The 20,278-nt window shown below is 46.2% G+C and overlaps 1 protein-coding gene and 1 long non-coding RNA gene across 3 annotated transcripts in view; one reads left to right on the top strand and one right to left on the bottom strand.

Moving 5' to 3' along the window:
- The window catches only part of EPS8L2 (EPS8 like 2), a 116,660-nt gene that overhangs the window by 12,391 nt on the left and 83,991 nt on the right, over positions 1 to 20,278 (top strand). The gene's annotated exons all lie outside the window — the stretch shown is intronic.
- The window catches only part of LOC115650549, a 78,526-nt gene that overhangs the window by 39,987 nt on the left and 18,261 nt on the right, over positions 1 to 20,278 (bottom strand). Inside the window, exon 2 of the long non-coding RNA XR_004000124.1 lies at positions 469 to 565. This is a non-coding gene — a long non-coding RNA (uncharacterized LOC115650549). The remainder of the gene's footprint in view (positions 1 to 468; positions 566 to 20,278) is intronic.

Genomic DNA, 20,278 nt, shown 5'->3' with positions numbered 1-20,278 from the left:
AGAGAGACTGAGGGCTCGTCCAGACTAGGGGGGGAAAATCGATCTTAGATACGCAACTTCAGCTACGTGAATAACATAGCTGAAGTCGAATATCTAAGATCGAATTACTCACCCGTCCAGACGGCGCGGGATTGATGTCCGCAGCTCTCCGTGTCGATTCCGGAACTCCGTTGGGGTTGATGGAGTTCCGGAATCGATATAAGCGCGCTCGGGGATCGATATATCGTGTCTAGATTAGACGTGATATATTGATCCCCAAGCAATTGATTTTAACCCGCCGATACGGCGGGGTAGTCTGGATGAGGGCTGAAACAAGCACCATATAGGGATGATCTATGATTCAGGCATAGCTGGCTGGTACCACAATGCCTCTGTGTTTGCACCTTTGGCAGATGTGTTCCTTAATCAATAGCTGGAAGTGACGATTGAAGAAATAAAATGACTTCAACGAAATTCAATAGGACTCACCTGACTGAAAGCCAGCACTCTGCTTCCATCGCACTTTGAAAACCAAAACCTTCACTTATCCTCATTTTCAGTCGACAGTCTGTTGTTGCTCTTATTCCTGTGTTTGGAAACAAACAAAGTTAGTTATTCCCGGAGCTCTGACTTGGAAGAGGATGTCATGCGTAGAGATGGTCACAAGTTTTCCATTGACAAATTCCATTTTGTCAAAATTGAAAGTTTTCCTGTTGATTGGTTTCTTAACAAAATTTTGCCACAAAGAACAAACAAAACCAAAACAAAAAAGCATTTTGCTGTCAAAACATTCCCTTTTGACGTTAACAGAATGGAACATTTTGATTTTTGTTTCAAAATGACTCATTTTAAAATTAATATTATAAATTAAAAAAATAAATAAAACCTGTTGAAAGTGGAACACAACTTTTTGATTTGATCGAAATGGAACATTTTAATTGAGCCAAAATGACAGCTTTTCAAAAACTGCATTTGGTGAGACTTTTTTTGTCATCATTTAATTTTGGAATAAAAACAAATTTCAAAAAAGTTTCCTGCAGAATGGAAATTCTTGAGTTTCAACCAGCTTGAGTAACGACCACAGATCCAGATTACTGGGGTTCTGCCGCCAGCAATATTTTTAGAGACTCCTTACAAAACCCGAGAGGAATGATAGTGTTGTGATTAAGACTGGAACGCAGAAGATCTGGATTCAGTACAGTTTTATTTTGTCTTATTAGCATCGTATACCCCCTTTGTACTGGTGTAAAGCAACAGAGAATCTGACCCACCATCATGAAAAAAAGGACACAGTGAAGACGTTGCTGGAATACAGTAAACTGATGTTGTACAAATGCAGTGAAAACATGTATTTGTACAGTAAATTGGGCAGTGCAGTTTAGGTTGTTGCTGAGACCAAGAATTTAGCACCATTCAAAGAGAGATTGGACATTTACATGGATAACACGACTATCCAAAGTTATAATAGTTAATGCTAACAGAAAGTCTGAAAGGGATATTGAGCCCCATCCTGCAGGTTTAAACCAATCTCTAACTATTAGGGATTAAGGAGACCTTCCTGGGAGGTTTAGACTATGTCTACGTATAGTGGAGTTTCCTGCACCTTCTACTGCTGACCACTGTCAGAAACAGGATAGTGGACTAGATGGACCACACGTCTGATCCAATATAGTAATTCTTATGCTCCTGTGTTGACTGGGATCCCCCCACATATCTACCACACAGTCAAGCACAAACACTGGGACTTGTTCCCCTGTGGATGCTGAGGGCCAAGTTCAGTGGAATTACATAAGCGGAGGAGTCAATGGACTAGGTCAGTGGAGTTATGCCAGCTGATAATTTGGCCCTTAGACACATTGATATTTGTTTACGGGATGTAATCTACATCCAACAGATTCCCACTGCCTTCTGATCCTGCCAGCCAAATCAGTCTGGCCAGATGAGCTCCCCGACCCCTTGCAGAGCCATCTACCTCCATAGGAGGAATCTGACCACAAGGGGTGAGGAAACCTAACACAACTCCAAACAAAAATCCATTCATTCTCGCTGGCTGCAGCTGTAAATGGAGCTGGCTGTCATAGGCACCTCTTGTGCAGTGGTGCAAGGAAGACTGGCAGGCATGAAATATTAACAGCAGAAGTGTGTCGGGCACACAGGAGGAGCAGCTGCAGGGATATCACCTTACAGAAATGCCACATCATTCAAAGCCATGCTACCCTACAGGTCCATGCTGGGTGTGGCATATTGTTGATCAGCTCCAGCCAGCTGCAAGACTTCCTCCAACTCACTAATGTCAAACAGAAGCCCAAGCCATGGATGGCTCCCAAATCTATTGATTCCCGGAGGGGTTCTGGGGAGTAGGGTTTCCAGAGCTCATCAGTGCCACTCCACACATTGTTCAGGGCTGAATGGGCTGCTTCAGTAGCACTCTCAGCCCCTGCCAGGCCTAGGGCTGAGACTCACACCCTCCCCCCATGTGGTTGTGCTGCCACCAGACCAGCTCAAACAATGTCTTGTTTGTTTTATAGGGACACTCCCGGCTGAGTTCCTAAGTGCCAGGTTTCAGCCCAAAGTGAATTGTTAGCAAGTGTCCAAAAATATATAGACAGGACGTGAGTAAGAAATAAAAACGGAGCGGGAGGAGAGGGAGAGGAAAACAGCAATAGTTAGCTTACAGACTGAAAAAAGCCCTAAAGTGCCAGACATGCTTTCAAGAGATGAAACATCTAAATCCTCCAACCCCCAGCGAAAAAACGCTCAAAATTCCCACGCTTGTAAATGGAATTTATTGATGCAACAGTTTACCCCAACTGAAGGCATCTGTGAACTGCCTGAGACCCCCCCTGGAAAGGGGAGGGGGGTGACCCCAGGGCAGGTGAAGCAGCTACTCCCTTGTAGGGCCAGACAGGGGAATGTTTGCAGCTTTATTCCAATAAGGGCGTTGGGAGAGCCTGACAGAGGCTTCTCAACTCAACAGACTGAAGAAGCCAGCAGCTTAACAAGAAAGGGACCCTGAGAAATGGAGAACATCTCCTTAAGTAGGAGGGGCCAGATTCACCAATCTGGATTTGCACCCAGCTGCACTCCCATTGACATCAATCAGGGTGTGTGAGTCAGCACTGAACCTGGTCCAGAGAGTCCATCCCCCCGGGGAGGCAGGCCAGCCAGCAGGCACTTGTAAATTCTTAATGCTAAGCCCTAGGCCTTGCATTTACTGCCCCGCCTTGCAGAGGGCATTCTTCTGTTAACCAATGGGTGTAAGCAATGTCTCCATCCCTGGTTTCAGTCTTTCATGGAGAGACTTTATCCCTTTGCAAGCCTGAGGCAAGTGAGTCCAGCTTTAACACTCACCTTTGGGGGAGTGTCAGAAACATCCTTAGCAGCCAACCTCTCAGATGGAGCTGGTGGAAAAGAATTGCAACAGCCTCCTAGTCACACACAGCTCACTGAGCTCAACCCTATCAATAAATCATCTGATGGGCGTGGGGTCCTAGTGTAGACAGGGCCTTTGCTGGGGAGCAGAATGTTGCAATGCATTTGCCTGCCAGCTCTATTAAGAGCAGCTTTATGGATCACTTATGAAATCAGATAAACTGGTGTTGAGGGCCAGAGGTATTTTATACACAAGGGAATCTCTCCCGAGGGCAAACTAGAGATTATTGTGTTAACATGTTAACTTGGCCTCCAGCACGTGTGTTAAGTAGTGATTTTAATTAAATATTTATGCAGGTAAATGATTAGCTTAAAATAACCATCACTAAGGCCTGGTCTACACTATGCGTTTAAACCGAATTTAGCAGCGTTAAACCGATTTAACCCTGCACCCGTCCACACAACGAGGCCCTTAATATCGATATAAAGGGCTCTTTAAACCGGTTTCTGTACTCCTCCCCGACGAGAGCAGTAGCACTGAAATCGGTATTGCCATGTCAGATTAGGCTTAGTGTGACCGCAAATTGACGGTATTGGCCTCCGGGCGGTATCCCACAGTGCACCATTGTGACCGCTCTGGAAAGCCATCTGAATTTGGATGCACTGGCCAGGTAGACAGGAAAAGTCCAGCAAACTTTTTAATTGCATTTCTTGTTTGGCCAGTGTGGAGCTCTGATCAGCACAGGTGGCGATGCAGTCCCAAATCCAAAAAGAGCTCCAGCATGGACCATACAGGAGATACTGGATTTGATCACTGTATGGGGAGACAAATCTGTTCTATCTGAGCTCCATTATAGAAGACGAAATGACAAAGCATTTGAAAAAAATATCCAGGCTATGATAGACAGAGGCCATAGCACAGTGCTGTGTGACAAGCGTAACGGAAAGCCAAAGAATCAAATGGATGATCATGGAGGAAGGGAGGGGGGACTGAGGGCTCCAGCTATCCCACAGTCCCCGCAGTCTCTGAAAAGTATTTGCATTCTTGGCTGAGCTCCCAATGCCTGTAGGGTCAAACACATTGTCCAGAGTGGTTCAGGGCATATCTCATCAATTTACCTCCCCACCCCACCCCCCCACGAAAGAAAAGGGAAAAAAATCGTTTCCTGACTTTTTTCAATGTCACCCTATGTCTACTGCATGCTACTGGTAGATGGGGTGTTGCGGCACTGAACAGCAGCATCCTCTCCCCTCCCCTCCCCTCCCCTCCTCAGTGGCAGACGGTATTGTACAAAAGGACTGACAGCCGTCCTTGTCATCATTCCGTGAGTGCTCCTGGCTGGCCTCAGGTGAGGTCGGCCGTGGGTGCCTGGGTAAAAATAGGAATGACTCCCGGTTATTCCCGGCAGATGGTACAGAATGGCTGGTAACCGTCCTCATCATAGCAACTGGGGGCTGAGCTCCATCAGTGCCCCCCTTTCATGTCTAAAGAAAAGATTCTGTACTGCCTGGACTATCAAAGCAGCGGGAGGCTGGGCTCCTCTCCCCACCACCATTTAATGTCCTGCCTGGACTATCATAGCAGCTGGAGGCTGCCTCTGCCTCATTTTATCTCACTAAAAATTCAGTGTTTCTTATTCCTGCATTCTTTATTACTTCATCATACAAATGGGGGGACACTGCCACGGTAGCCCAGGAGTGTTGGGGGAGAAGGGAAGCAAAGGGTGGGGTTGTTGCAGAGGCACCCCCTAGAATGGCATGCAGCTCATCATTTCTGCAGGATCTGACACGGAGTGGCTGTGCTCTCTGGTTCTCTGATGCACTGGCTCTCTAGTACACTTGCCCCATATTCTAGGCAGGACTGACTCTATTTTTAGATAAAACATAAAGGAGGGAATGACCTGGGGAGTCATTCCCATTTTTGTCTTTGCACCCCCGGCCGACCTCAGCGAATGCCAGCCAGGAACACCCATGACAGCAGCAGACGGTACAGAACGAGTGATAACCATCATCTCATTGCTAATTTACAGTGGCATAGCAGACGGTACAGAATGACTGGTAACCATCTCTGCTACCTTGCAAAGGCAAATGAATGCTGCTATGTAGCACTGCAGTACCGCCTCTGTCGGCGGCATCCAGTACAATACGGTGACAATGACAAAAGGGAAAACAGGCTCCAGGGCAATCCAGGGAAAAAGGGAGCGAAATGATTGTCTGCGGTTGCTTTCACAGAGGAAGGAATGAATGACGACATTTACCCAGAATCACCCGCGACACTGTTTTTGTACCATCATGCATTGGGATCTCAACCCAGAATTCCAATGGGCGGGGGACACTGCGGGAACTATGGGATAGCTACGAGATAGCTACCCACAGTGCAACGTTCCAGAAATCGACGCTAGCCTCGGTACATGGACGCACACCACCGAATTAATGTGCTTAGTGTGGCCACGTGCACTCGACTTTATACAATCTGTTTTACAAAACCGGTTTATGTAAAATCAGAATAATCCTGTAGTGTAGACGTACCCTAAGAAGCCAATCACTGACCTACCATATGGCTGTAGCTGCAGTAACAGTTATTACTCTCTATATAAGGAAAGAACTGTGATCTGTCATGTCACTGTGCAGTGACTGTGGGCTTTTAAGTGATAAGTGCTCTCACTGATGTGCAGCCTGCCTGAGAGTAAAGCTGTTGAAGGAAGCAAGGTTTTGCATTTTCTGATTGATGTGCTTAAATAGTGCAGTTTGGGGCATTAAATAACAATGCATCAAGGGTATATTCCACCCTATTTCAAGTGAGGATCTCAGAACTCTTGAGAATTCTTTTACTAAGGCTTACAGCCCCCACTATCAGGTAGATCAGTATATTATACCCTTTTCTTAAAATGGAGGCATAGCACCTTCAAGCAACTTACCCAAAGTTATACAGTGAGTCAGAGACAGAGCTGGGAGTCCTGACATTCTGTCTTCCACTCCAGCCACTAGACCACACCATCACATACATGCCACTGCTTGTCATAGCTCTTAGCTGCTTTAGAAGTCAAGTGCATCCTAGCTTGGAGAAGCCAAACGGCAAATGTGATGCAATTCTGGCTCCTGGGGGAGGTGCATGCGAGGAAAAGCTCTTCAAATGTGAACACTGAGCCAGGAGACATGGACACCTTGCCATTCGTACAGACACTCTCTACACTTCGCGTGAACACAGAGCCCCTCATTCAGTGCCATGTTAGGAGTTTGGCTGGAGTAGAACATTATGTTCCTCTGGAGTTTTTCTTGCTACTCAGGAGGTAGACAGTGCTCTACTCATTAGAATACGAGTCTCACACGCACAGCCATTCCCTATTTTGATTGGCCCAGTCTCTGATTTATAATGTAAACACAAAGTGCACCAGAGGGGGAAAAAAGGGGCTTTAGGATTCTTTTCATCTTGAGACTTCAGGTCTGATGCTGCTCCCATTGAAAGTAACGAGACTGTTCCCACTGACTTCTCTGATGAGCCAGCCCTTAGTATATAATGCCAGGTTGGAAAGAGAGAATTAACTGTCCTGGATTCATGGTTCTGAGTCAGGAGTGGGGGAGGGAGAAATATTCCCATTTGTGCTATTCGGATGTGAGAGCATTTCACTCTGAAATCGCCAGTGCACCTCCTAAGCAAGCATCTGCCCTTTCTGGCGCTAAGGGGTCTGGATCCAAAGCCCAGTGAAGTCAATGGAAAGATTCCTGCTGACTTGGATGGGCTTTGAATCAGGCTCTCGGTTTCTCCCAGCCACCTGAGTCAGACTTGCTGCTGAAATTAGGAATGTTTCCAAAGGTCTCTTGGTCTGTTCCCATCTGTTGTGGACTCTGTGCTAATTATAGGGCACGGTGGCAGGTTTCACTAACTGCAGAATGGGAGAGGGGAAAACCAAAACCAGAGAACATTTCAAAGCTTTGGGCAAGAAAAAGCTACGGCACTCTCCACAAACAAAGGCACTGAGCCATTCCCAGGGAGCCTGGGGAACCTGGAGCTGTTTTTCCATATCAATGACTCATATTACAGACCCACCTTTCTGACACTTTTGATTTGGGTCTTTTAAAAAGATTGTAATGAACTTTTCTATACAATGCCCGTTTATTTATCTGAGCCTGCATTCCCAAAAGCTCCCCTGATTTTGGGTGTCTCCATTATGGGTTACCTCCATCTTGAGGTACCTAGGGCCTGATTTTCAGAGCACTCACACCTCCCATTGATTTCACCTGGAATGTGGGGGCTCAGACTCAAATCAAGCCCCAGGGCTCTCAAGGGGGCACCCTAAAGCAGTGAAAATGTAGGCCTTAGCTCTCATTATTATTATTATAAAGTAACAGATGTTAAGGCAATCAGGATTTTAGAAAGGATCACTGTGTTCCTCTAGCGGATGTTCTCCATAACACAGGTAGGCCATACCATCCAGAGATTCCTGCATCAAGCCCTTATTAGATCCTCAGGAACTGATTAAGGCAGGATCCTAAGGCTTCAAACCCTGCATTCCAAGGGACCCCAGAAGAAGCAGGAAGAAGGCAGTGATGCAGTGCAGGGATGACCGCTGCGGTCAGTGGACTGCCTCCCCAGGAATGGAAAGAAACAAGACCTTATCAGAGGGGCTTGGGGGAAGGGGTATGTTTAAATCAGACGCCATATAAAATTGGAGTTGTGCTCTTCCAGTTATTTAAAATCACCTTCAGGCCTTCGCAACGAGAGGGCCTGATTCACCCTTGGCCTGCACTGTGTGTAGTCACACCAGGGCGCAATGAGTGTAGAATGCCACCAGATCAGAATGGTCGTGCTCCATGCCCACTTTGCTCTGGGTTAAGTGACTCCTGAGGGTGCCAGGCAATGGAGAGTCAGGCCCAGCATGGCTACCAGCTTTTCTGCACCCTTAGCATTTCTGCCCAGTGCATGGAGAGAGAAAACAAAAAGAGTAAGAATAGGAGAGAATTTCAAAAGCCAGGAAAGAAAGTGCCCAGTTCTGAGCCAAAACTGTTTAACCCTGATAGAAGCACAGATGATGTGCAACATGGCATCCTTGGCAAGGCGCGTGATCAGCATACACACGACAAGCTGAAACCTGCTCTGTTTTTTCCTTAACTTGGATTTGACAGGGCTGTTCATACAGAGGCACAGGATAAATTCAGATGATATGAATCAGCTCAGAGACTGGAGAATCTGCCCTCTGCTAATTCTCCTTTCAGACTGACACTGAAGTCAACATCCAAACTTCTCCCAAGATCTTTTAGATTCCACACTTTCCCCAGATATTTATAGATCAGCAATGCTGACAGGAACGTGCATGCAGCCAGTTCTGTCATGTTCTTGAGGACAGATTCATCTTCTGGCAGGAATATTCTTTTGTTAGTAGTAGTAGTAGTAGTATACACTATTATTTTGGTCTCTTCACCAGCTTTGGGCTCAAACCTGTGAGCTGCTGAGGGCCTTCAACTCCCATTGACCGCACTGGGCAGTGAGAGCTTCCAGCACTCTGCAGGAATGGACTTGAGCTATATCTATCTAGATTAAGTGTGGCTTGCAGGTTGACAAGGGAGGGGAAATAGAACTCCTTCCAAGCGCTTTGTGAATTTCGTGTAAAGATTCTGCAAATACTGGCATGTTCTGAGCGCTGGTGGTGCTCTTTGGTATCAGTTTATGTTTTCAATGCATTAACAGTAGCTTGCAAGATCAGGCTTTAGGGCATGGCTACACTGGAGAGTTGCAGCGCTGGTGAGGGGGTTACAGTGCTGCAACTCACTCTGTGTCCACACTTGCAAAGCACGGCCAGCGCTGCAACTCCCTGGTTGTAGCGCTGGCTATACACCTGGTTTGCCTCGGGTGTAGCGATTCCAGCGCTGGTGATGCAGCACTGGTCATCAAGTGTAGCCACCAAAAGCACTGTTATTAGCCTCCAGGGTATTAGGAGGTATCCCAGAATTCCTGTCCACAACAAACCGGAAGAATGGCTGAACTCCGATCTCCCCGTAGCTACTTAGCTAAAAAACAAACACAGCTGCTCTTTGCTCCAGCAAGCGAGTGAGCGGAGGCAGGGGAATTGCTTTGGAATGTTCACAGCTGTTTGCTTGAGGAGAGAGGGGAGGGGGTAGTCCGTGCTGAGCAGCTGCTTATATGGTCTAAAGACTATTTAGGAGTGCATAATTTGCATTTAGTGAATAAGAGAGGGGTGGGGGAAAGGTCAAAACTTTTTAAATGATTGAAGGTTGGTGCTGTGTATCTTCCAGTCCTTAGAACTTGCAAGGCAGGGAGCTGACACAGTGTCAGCTTCAAAAATCCACTCTCTGTCTCCCCCACGCTCCCTGTCACACTCCACCCCATCCCCCTCTTTTGAAAAGCACGCTGCAGCCACTTGAACGCTGGGATAGCTGCCCACAATGCACCACTCCCAACAGCGCTGCAAATGCTGCAAATGTGGCCACACTGCAGCGCTGGTAGCTTTCAGTGTGGCCACATTGCAGCGCTTTCCCTACACAGCTGTACGAACACAGCTGTAACTCCCAGCGCTGCACATCTCCAAGTGTAGCCATACCCTTTGTCTCTAACCCCTTCTGTTGATCCACATTAAGGAGGGCAGCCACAGAGGCAGTCCCTGTCTGAGCTCTAATCCAATCTGGCAGCAACCTCGCAGTCCCTCCCCCGAGGGAGCAATCCATGCCAAACCCAGCCCCAGGAGAAACACATGGGTGGTTTACTTTCAATGCTGGGAAGTTCACTCCACCTAAGCCTTTTCTCAGGAAACTTTTTTTTTTTTATTTTAGTACAAATCCTGAGTTTATTATTGTTTCTGAGGAGCTTAGAAAACAGAGGGTTTGGGTTCTTTGGAGAATTCTTCAGCTCTGGTAGCATAATAGTAGCATAACAATGTAGGTTAACTGTGGAAGAGAGACATTTTGGGGACTGCTGATCTACCCTACCATGTGCAGTCAAGGGGAGATCAGCCTTGGTTTCTGATCCGACTCACACTTTGCAGTCAGTGGGAAGATCTGATGATCTGCAATATACCTACGATATGGGTAGGTATGTGGGGCAGGAGAGATTTGACATAGGGAGGGCTGAGGATGCTCCTGTTGGAGGTGTCAGTGCTGAGCACTGCTGGGCAGCAGAGCCCAGGGAAGTGAGTGTGATGAGGTGGGACAAGGAGCTGCTGCAGTCCTGTGAAGATGGACTGATTCTTGGAGGAGGGGGAGATATTTAATATGGGACAAACCTGGACCATCACAGAGTCTTGATCCTCTACTGTCACCCCATCAAATACAGTCCACTATCTTGCTCCTGGTTCTGAGCTGCAAGGGAGCAGCCCCAGGAGGGAGCTGGGTGGGGTTCTGAGGACTGTCAGTATGAAAAGAATGGTCAGTATGAAAAGAACGCTCCCTGCATTCAGACTAGACACCCAGAGACGTTTCCTCCCCAGCCTTAGGGTTCTTTCGGACACACCTGTGCCATTCTGAAATCCAGAGCACTGTGGTGGCTGCCAGTGACTGCGGTCACCTCCCCACCAGGAAGGAATATTTTTAGCTGTGTGTTTATCTGCTGTAGAATCTCAGAAATGTGAAATATTTAATTTGGAGAACAGGGAGTGTTTGTTTCAGGTTCCTAGCAGGACCCACTCACTCCTCTAGTCGCATCGAAGTGCCACACACACAGGCTGGCTATACTCTCACACTCACCTAGGTGTGTTCTCACACAAGCAATAGGCCAAGATCTTCCAAAAACAACTAACAATTGTGAGTGCCTCAGTCTTTAGGTGTCCAGTTATAGACTCCTCATAGGGGCCTGATTTTCACAAGCTGGAGGTGTGACACTTCCTGAAAATCTGGACCCTTTCAGGCAGTTCAAGTTGGGTGCCTCACAATTGAGGCACATCAAATTACTAGCCCCTTAAACAGGTTTGCCAGTCTTCCCCTCATGTGAAAGTAGGAGCCATCAGAACCACTTTTTAAAAAAAATCCATCCAAAACGAGCACCGACCCCCACAGATCTGCTCATGAGAAAAACAAACAAAATTTGAGAGGGCACATTTTGGAAAACAGTTTTTGAAAAACTTGACCCTAATGTTGCAGAGAAGATTTACAACAACAACAACGAAAAGATTGAAGCACATTTGCGTCTTTGCCCAAAGGCCAACACCTGAGTGCTGGGTGCTGGTCTCCCTTGCAGCTGCTGACTTCTCTTCCATCTAAAACAAGACATACCTTTCTTGAATGTTGTGACAAAGTGGGAATGTTCTTGATGTGTTCTTTGAATACTGAGTGGGGAGTATTGACCTGGGAAGGTTGCAGGGGAGTTTTGCTGGGACTGTCTGCATTGGGGAAGCGGGGATATCTGAGCATGTAACATGAGAACCCAGGAGCGGGGTTGGAGGCCAGGTAACACCTCTGACCGGAAATTGGACAAAGGACACAAAGACTGGGGGAGAAGCCAGGGGGAGGCTGAGTGAGACGGCTGGAGGGAATTTCAGTTCAGAGCTGGCTGGGAAATGGAGAGGGAAGCCCCGATGGGGCTTGGGCTTCCCAACGGGGCTGTGGCCTCCCTGGGGCCCCCAGACTGACCTAACTAAAGGGGGTCCTGTTGTGTGTACTGGCAAGACCTGTTTTGGACTGTGTTCCTGTTGTCTAAATAAACCTTTTGTTTTACTGGCTGGCTGAGAGTCACTGTGAATCGCAGGAAGCCGGGGGTACAGGGCCTTGTCTCCCCCACACTCCGTGACAAATGTGAATCATTTTCTTCTTCATTTGTTTTTGTTTAGACAGATGGATTTTTTGGTGGTGGGTAACAGAGCCCTTCACTTCTTGTTCACATGTCCAAATCCAGCTTAGGTTGGTAGTGGCGGAAATTTATTACCATCACATGGCTGTTAGTCAGCGTGTGTGAAATAAACCAGTTATCTCAGACCAGTACCTAGTGTATTGGTCTCAACATCACAGAAACCACACCGCAGTTGGCACTAACAAGCACTCTCGTTGGCAAACCCAGCAGAACCATGATGGGGAAACAGTGGAAGATGGTTCTATCACGAAGGCATTAGATGGAGGCTCAGGAGAGTTGGGTTCAATTCTTGGCTCTGCAATGAACTCCTTGTGTGATTTGGCAAGTCACTCAATGCCTCATCCCTGCCCACTCGTAAAACAAGGCTAATACTTCCCCCAGGAGTGCTGTGAGGATGAACGCATTAACGTTTTCCAGGAGCCCAGTAATGGGGCAGGGGGGATGTAATAGGCCATGGAAGATGGGACAACACTCTTGCCTCTGGAAATGGACAGCCCTGGCTGTGGCAGATGTGTGCTGGTACAGCATCATAGGGCAGCTTGTACAGCTGCTGGCTGTGCTGTAACTGTTCTTGTGGGCACAGGCAGATTTAGGCATCATTTAGGCACTAATTAGGCACTTTCCCCAGCGCTACATATGCTTCCAAAACTGTCCAGCAGCACGAACAGATGGAGCTTTGTTCTCCTGGGTACTTCAAGAGATAACATCATGTGATCAACAGCTAAAGATTCTAACTGGAGCCTGGTGTTATTTGCTCAGGCTTTCCCTAATCTAGCATTCTTGTGTGATCCTTTCTATCGGCACTGACCACAAATGTGGCCACCAAAGGCAGAGTAAGGTTAGACTCGCCCCCTGCGCGGGCCCCAAGGGCAGCATTTCTGTCACAAACATCTCATCATCGCCAACTCTTTTCCACTAATAACATTTGGTCCTTGTGCAGGGTCTCCTCTCTCTGAGGATCAGGAAGTATTTCCTATGCATTCATTAATTATGCCTGACAGCATCCATGGAAGGTGCCAGCCCTGCTCTCACTGCCCAGACCTCTCTCCTGCCTGTGTCCGTTATCTCTTTCACCCACTTTGAAGGAAGAGAGGGAGGGAACTTGGCATTGACGGCAACATGAGAGCTGGCCCATGTCATGCCAGGCTCCCTTCGCTCCTGCTGACACCCACAGGTTCCATTTCAGCTAGAGTGATCACATGGCAGTACCTAACATGCTAAAGCTCCAACCCCGACTAGGATTCTGTTCAGATTTCCATTACATTTCAGTCCCACCCTTTGGTGAGACTTTAGAAAATGCATCATCTCTTAGGGACAATTCAACATTTCCTGGACCAGAAAATACGCAAAGAAGGGCTTCAGACAGCTGACTTAATTAACCCCTTTCTGTGCTTGCTCCAGTTAACCCAGCTCATACTGAATATGATATGCCAGCTCCACCTAGGAAAACACGATCCGCCCCTCGGGGCTGATCCATCAGATAGGCGCCATCACGCCAGTCACACAGACGTTTCAGTTGCAAGGCTGATGAAGACAAGGACATGGTCTGTTGGCAGCGAAAGGGTTGAACTCCAATGTGAAGCTCTCAGCATTACTCCTTAGCTAGTTCACATTTTGGAGATAGGAGTTTTGCTTCAGTCCTAGCAGCAATCAACCCTTTACATTAGGGCAGTGTGGACTAGTGGATACGGCACTGAACTGGGACCCAGGAGACCTCAGCTCCACTGCTGACCTGCTGGGTGATCTGGGACAAGTCACTTCACCCATCTGCCTTGTCTATTTAGGTTGTAAGCTCTTTGGGGCGGAGACTGTGTGTGTACGGAGATTAGCCCAAAGGGACCCTAATCTCTGTGGGTGCCTCTGAACACAACTGTAATCCAAATAACGAATAGGAATTAAGATATGTATTCAAATGTTGCAGCTTTGGCCAATCTACAGCAGATCTGTAGGTTTTCTAGCCATTTTTAATCAACGGATTCACTTCCTGCCAACCCTTTTCTATTGTAGGACTATATGGGAAGTGGCATTAGCCTGCTTGGTTGGAGTGGCTTCATCTCATGCCCCAGTAACATGGCTACATATTCAGTTCAATTTCATTTGACTGTTTGCTCTGCTTATGATGAGTCTTTTTTTAGGGAGGCCTTCCCATCTGAGCTATATAGGGATATTCCTATTTAGAGAGATACTACCCTAGACAGCAATACTATGCCAGGCAGTATGACCTGCAGTGGCTAGAGCACTCAGGAAACCTGCATTCTGTTCCTAGCTCTGCCACTGGCCTGTCTGTTACCATGAACAAATCATTCTCTGTGCCTCTGTTTCCCCATCTGTCAAATGGGGGTGGATGATACTGATGTGGCAAACTGGAAATGTTTTTAATGTTTTCTCTGAATACTGTGTTGGTGCCTCAGTGTCCCCTATGCAGTTCTTAAGTATCTAAGTGGTGGAATAAGGGTGTGTGATTGCTACAGAGCAAAGGGCCAGTGCACCTAAGTTCCTGGCACTCTGTCTCCTAGCAACTGATGGCCTGGGCCCCTTCTCTGCAAAGGTGACAATTGAAGGTGTCGGAGACAAAAAGGTCAGGTGACCTCCTGGCCCGGGAAAGGAACTGAACAGAGGAGGAGGGGCTGGAGGGGGTTAGCAGTCTGGGACTGGCTGGGGACGAGGAGTGAAGTGCAGATGTGGGGGTCTGGCTCACTGCCCCCCAGAATGGACCCAGCCGAATGGTCCAGTTCGCGGTACCTAGAAGCTCTGTTTTAGACCGTGTTCCTGTCATCAAATAAACCTCTGTTTTACTGGCTGGCTGAGAGTCATGTCTGACTGCTAAGTCGGGGTGCAGGACCCTGTGGCTTCCCCAGGACCCCGCTGGGGCGGGCTCGATGTGCGAAGCGCATGGAGGGACATATGCTGAATGCTCCAAGGAGAGACCCAGGAGGTGAAGACGTGTGAGCTTCTTGCCCTGAAAAAGTCTGCTCCAAGGGAGAGGAGGCTCCCCAAAATCCTGACTGGCTTTGTGGGGAGCAGTTCCAGAGCATCGCCCAGGGACTCCATGACAACTGACTAGTGCCATGTGGAGGACAGAATGCCATTTCATGAAGGCTTTTGAGATTTTGAAATTTGGCTTCCTTGCAAATCAGAATGAAAAACCAAAAATGTCAAAGTTTTCCAGGAAAGAAAATTCCAAACAAAATTGATTATGGGTCAATCAAAGGCTTTCATTTTGAAAAGACTGAAATGTGTTGTTTAAGTTTTGACTTTAACTGAGTATTAGAACACAAAATTTCAAAATAAAAAGTAATTTCAAAACGAAAAATCATTTCATTCCAAAAAGGTCGAAATGGGGTGTTTCAACATTGTCAGAACTTTTTATTCCAGTTTTCTTCAGAAAGGAAATTCCAGCAAAATCAACCCAATTTCATGAAGCATTTTGATTGAGTTGGAATTGAATATTTTGATGGAATATGCTTCTGTAGAAGTTTCTCCGTCCAGCTCTAATATGTGCCACCTTTACAAAGCACTTTAAGATGAATAGCACTATATAAGAATGAGGTGTTATTACTATTCCTATACACTACACCAGCATTGCTCAGCCTTTCCAGGTTGGCAAGCCTTTATCCGAAGTCAAAATTTTTCACGACCCTCTCACATTTATTATAAAAGTAAGAATAAAAAAGTATCAATATTCAATGCCTCGCAATGCCCATGATTGCCTTTTGTGATCCCACCCTCTTGGCAGTCACAATCAATGGGCTTTGAAAAACACTGCCCTACCCCATCAGATAAATCAACCTGGGATAGTTCACCAAAACAGAATAATAGAATCACAGAAATGTAGGGTTGGCGGGGACCTCAAGAAGTCATCTAATCCAGCGGTTCTCAAACAGTGGCTTCGGACTCCAAAGTGGGTCACAACCCTGTTTTAATGGGGTCGTCAGAGCTGGCATTAGAATTGCTGGCCTGTAACCTGAGCCCCAAGCCCAAGCCCAAGCCCCACCGGTTCAGCCGTGGGTGGTGGGTCTCAGGTTACAGCCCCCAAATTGGGGCTGAAGCCCTTGGGCTTTGGTCCCCCACTCCTGGGGTTGTGTAGTAATTTTTGTTGTCAGAAGGGGGTCGCAGTGCAATGAAACTAATCCATCACCTTGTCCTGAGTCAGAATTCAATATACCTAGACCATTTATGACAGGTATTTGTCTAACCTGTTCTTAAAAACCTCCAAAGACAGTAATTGTGCAATCTCTGTAGGAACCAATTCCAGTGCTTAACTATCTGTATAGTTAGAACTTTTCCCCTAATATCTAACCTAAATCTCCACTGCTGCAAACTAAGACAGGAGACACAGAGAACAATTGATCTCTCTCCTCTGTATGACAACCTTTTACATATTTGAAGTTATGTCTCCCCTCAGTCTTCTTTTCTCAAGACTAAGCATGCTCAATTATTTCAACCTTTCCTGAGAGTCATGTCTTCTAAATCTTCTATAATATTTGTTCTCCTCTGGACTCTCTCTAGTTTGTTCACATCTGTCTAAAAGCATGGTGCCCAAAACTGGACTCCAGCTGAGACCTCACCAGTGCTGAGCAGAGCGGGACACCGCCTATGTCTTATATATGACACTCCCACTAATACATCCCAGACTGACAGTTGCCTTTTAAGCAACAGCATCACACTATTAACTCAGTGATCCACTATAACCGCCAAATCCTGCAGTACTGCTGCCTAGCCACTTATTTCCGATTTTGTATTTGTGCATTTGATTTTTTCTAAGTGTAGTACTTTGCACTTGTCTTTGTTGAAGTTCGTCTTGTTCATGTCTGACCAATTCTCCAGTATAAAATGATTATTTTGAATTGCAATCCTGCCCTTCAAAGTGCTTGCAAACCCTTCCAGCTTGGTGGCATCTGCAAATTTTATAAGTATACTCTCCCCAGCCCCATCCTCCAAATTATTAATGAAAATATTGAATAGTACTGGTCCCAAGACAGACCACTGTGGGACCCAACTAGATATATCCCTGTTTGACAGCAAACCATTGATAACTACTTTTTGAGTGCAGTTTTGCAACCAGCTGTGCACCCATCTAATAGTAATTTCATCTCGACCTGATTTCCCTAGTTTGCTTAAAGAATATAATGTGTCAAAAGCCTTACTAGAGTCCAGAGTCACATCTACTGCTACTTTAAATACTGATTTAAACAAAGGCAAATTTCCTACTGAGGGAGATGAGAAACGGAAGGTCTAGGGAGGAAACAACAGAAGCAAATAGTGGCAGAGACAAAGCGATCCGGATACACAATGTTCTAATAATCATATTACTGAATTTGCCTCTTGTTTCTTTTTAAAATGCACACACCAGCGCCCCATGAAATATGTAGCAAACAACCGCACCCATTAGGAAGATAAAGAGAGATTTCAGGAATTCTTTCATCCGGAAAGCATGAGTGAGAAACAAAGTGAAAGCAAGCAGAACCCAGAGCAAGAGCTGGAGGCTGCACCAGTACTGGAGGCTTTGGAGATGCCCTCCAGAGAGGAAAGAACACAAGGGGAAGGGGGGGAGGGCTTGATCACAGGCCCCAGTGCTCACACATTTTCTTTGGTCCATGTCTATATTCAAAGCTGAAACAGTTTAACTGTAAATCTATTTAAAACCCCCTGACATTCGGTTTATCGCAATTTAGCTCAATAATAATCATACCACCCCCTAACTCTTGCATAGTGCTTTTCACCTACAGATAAGGAATTCAGTTTAACTGATATAAGCCAGGTTTAAAATCAAATTCAGAGTATTCACAAAAGAAGATTTTGCCTAGATTTAACTAACTTGGTTAGACATCACACCCTAAGGCCACGTCCAGACTAGATATTAAAATCGATTTTAGATACGCAACTTCAGCTACGGGAATAATGTAGCTGAAGTCGAATTTCTAAAATCGAGGTACTCACCTGTCTGGACGGCGCTGCATCGATGTCCGCGGGTCTCCGTGTCGATTCCGGAACTCCGTTCGGGTTGATGGAGTTCCGGAATCGATGTAAGCGCGCTCGGGGATCGATACATTGCGTCCAGACTAGACGCGATATATCGATCCCCGAGCAATCGATTTTAACCCGCCGATGCCGCGGGTTAGTCTGGATGAGGGCTCAGTTACATATAGACAAGACCTATTGGTGAGAAGTATTAGCAGCATAATCACATGAGACTTCATCATAATGAAATAGTTTGGGGGTGGGAAATCAGGCAAGGGTTAAATACTACTAATAAATAATAGTAATAATGCTGCATTAAATGAGAGGGATGGAAGTACTGAAACACGTGCCTGCTAGCTCCCTGGGCTCTTTGCGTGTTTCCTGTTTTGTGTTCTTTTAGACTGCAAGCTCATTGGGCGGAGGGCTCTCTCTCAGTGTACCTAGCACTGGGGCTATTGGCAGCTACCACAATATAAATAATTATAATAATAGATAGATTCATAGATTCCAAGGCCAGAATAGACCACTATGATCATCTAGTTTGCCCTCCTGTGTAACACAGGCCTTCCCCAAAATGATTCCTAGAGCGTGTCTTTTAGAAAAACATCCAGTCTTGATTTAACAATTGTCAGTGATGGAGAAACCACCATGACCCTTGGTCAATTGTTCCAATGGTTAATTACTCTCACTGTTAAAAATTGACATCGTATATCTAGTCCAAATTTGTCTAGCTTCAACTTCTAGCCATTGGATCGCCTCTGTCTGCCAGATTGAAGAGCCCATTATTAAATATTTGTTCCCCATATAAATACTTATAGACTGTAAACAAGCCACCCCTTCATCTTCTTTGTTAATTTAAATAGATCAAACTCCTTGAGTCTATTAGTGTAAGGCATGCTTTCTAATTCTCTAATCATTCCTGTGGCTCTTTTCTGAACTGTCTCCAATTTATCAACATCCTTCTTGATTTGTAGGCACCACCAGAGCTGGAGATAGTATTCCACCAGCCCTCACACCAGTGTCAAATACAGAGGGAAAATAACCTTTCTACTCCTACTCGAGATTCCCCTGTTTATGCATTTTAGGATCGTATTAGCATTTTTGGCCCCAGATATACTTTGGGAGCTCATGCTTAGTTGATCCTGATCCCTATATAGATACAGGGAATCATTCAACAACTAGCGAAGTCACTTCCGGGGTGGAATGTGGCACTATGATCTGTATTAATTAACCTAATATAACACCAGCTCTCCTGTCCATCTGCAGGGACTGACCCTCGGACCTTGGCTCTAAAAAGCAGGAGCCCTGACTGCTCGAATTACAGGAGCTTGTGCAGTTTGAGTGGTGTTGCACTCTCATTAGCCACTAGAGGGAGACAAAGCATCACTCTCTATTAGCGTGGGTTACACCCACAAATACCTGAGGTGGCTAGGCACCTGGTATGCTGTGACTGCTGCTTAGTACACTCCTCATTATTCTCACTGTCACCTCATGCTCCCCATGTCTGCTTGTTGAATCCACCTGTTGCCTCTCATCACACAGTTAGAGTGTAAGCTCTTTCAGGCATAGATCAGTGCATGTGTGTGTGTGTGTGTACACACAGTACCTCGCACAATGGGACCCTGATTCCTGATGGGCAGCCCAAGCCTTCCATTGACTTCAGTGAGTTCTGGATCAGGCCCTTAGCATGTGCCACTCATTCTACCGTAACTGCACTCTGTTACTGAAGTGGCTGTCACAGCATGACAACTCACCTTTAAGGAAGTCAGTGGCATCTTTCTACTCTAGATAAATGCAGGGAATTTACATGTGACACTCTCATCAAAATGCCAGCAATGGCTATGCATGTGAATCCCACACTCAGCCAGATGAAACTTTATGAAGCCTTCATGTGTGCATGGAGCTTACAGCAAGTTAGGGTTGCCAATTTTGGTTGGACGTATTCCTGGAGGTTTCATCATACGACATAATCTTTAATGAAAGATGAATCTTTAATTGCTGGAGATTCCAGGCCAATCCTGGAGAGTTGGCAACCTTAACAGCAAGTTTTAATAGGTGGCAGATGGCTCTGACTTCCTTTGAGGCTCCTGCTAGACCATTATGCAGGATGAATTCTTTGGCTGTTCTCCTGGGTGCAATGGCTTATTCCCCTGGTGCTCCACTGTTATCAAC

Source organism: Gopherus evgoodei, chromosome 4 (assembly GCF_007399415.2).
Source record: "Gopherus evgoodei ecotype Sinaloan lineage chromosome 4, rGopEvg1_v1.p, whole genome shotgun sequence".
NCBI classification, from domain to species: domain Eukaryota; kingdom Metazoa; phylum Chordata; order Testudines; family Testudinidae; genus Gopherus; species Gopherus evgoodei.
The sequence above is the reverse complement of the archived record's forward strand: the minus strand, read 5'-3'. Positions and strand labels throughout refer to the sequence as shown.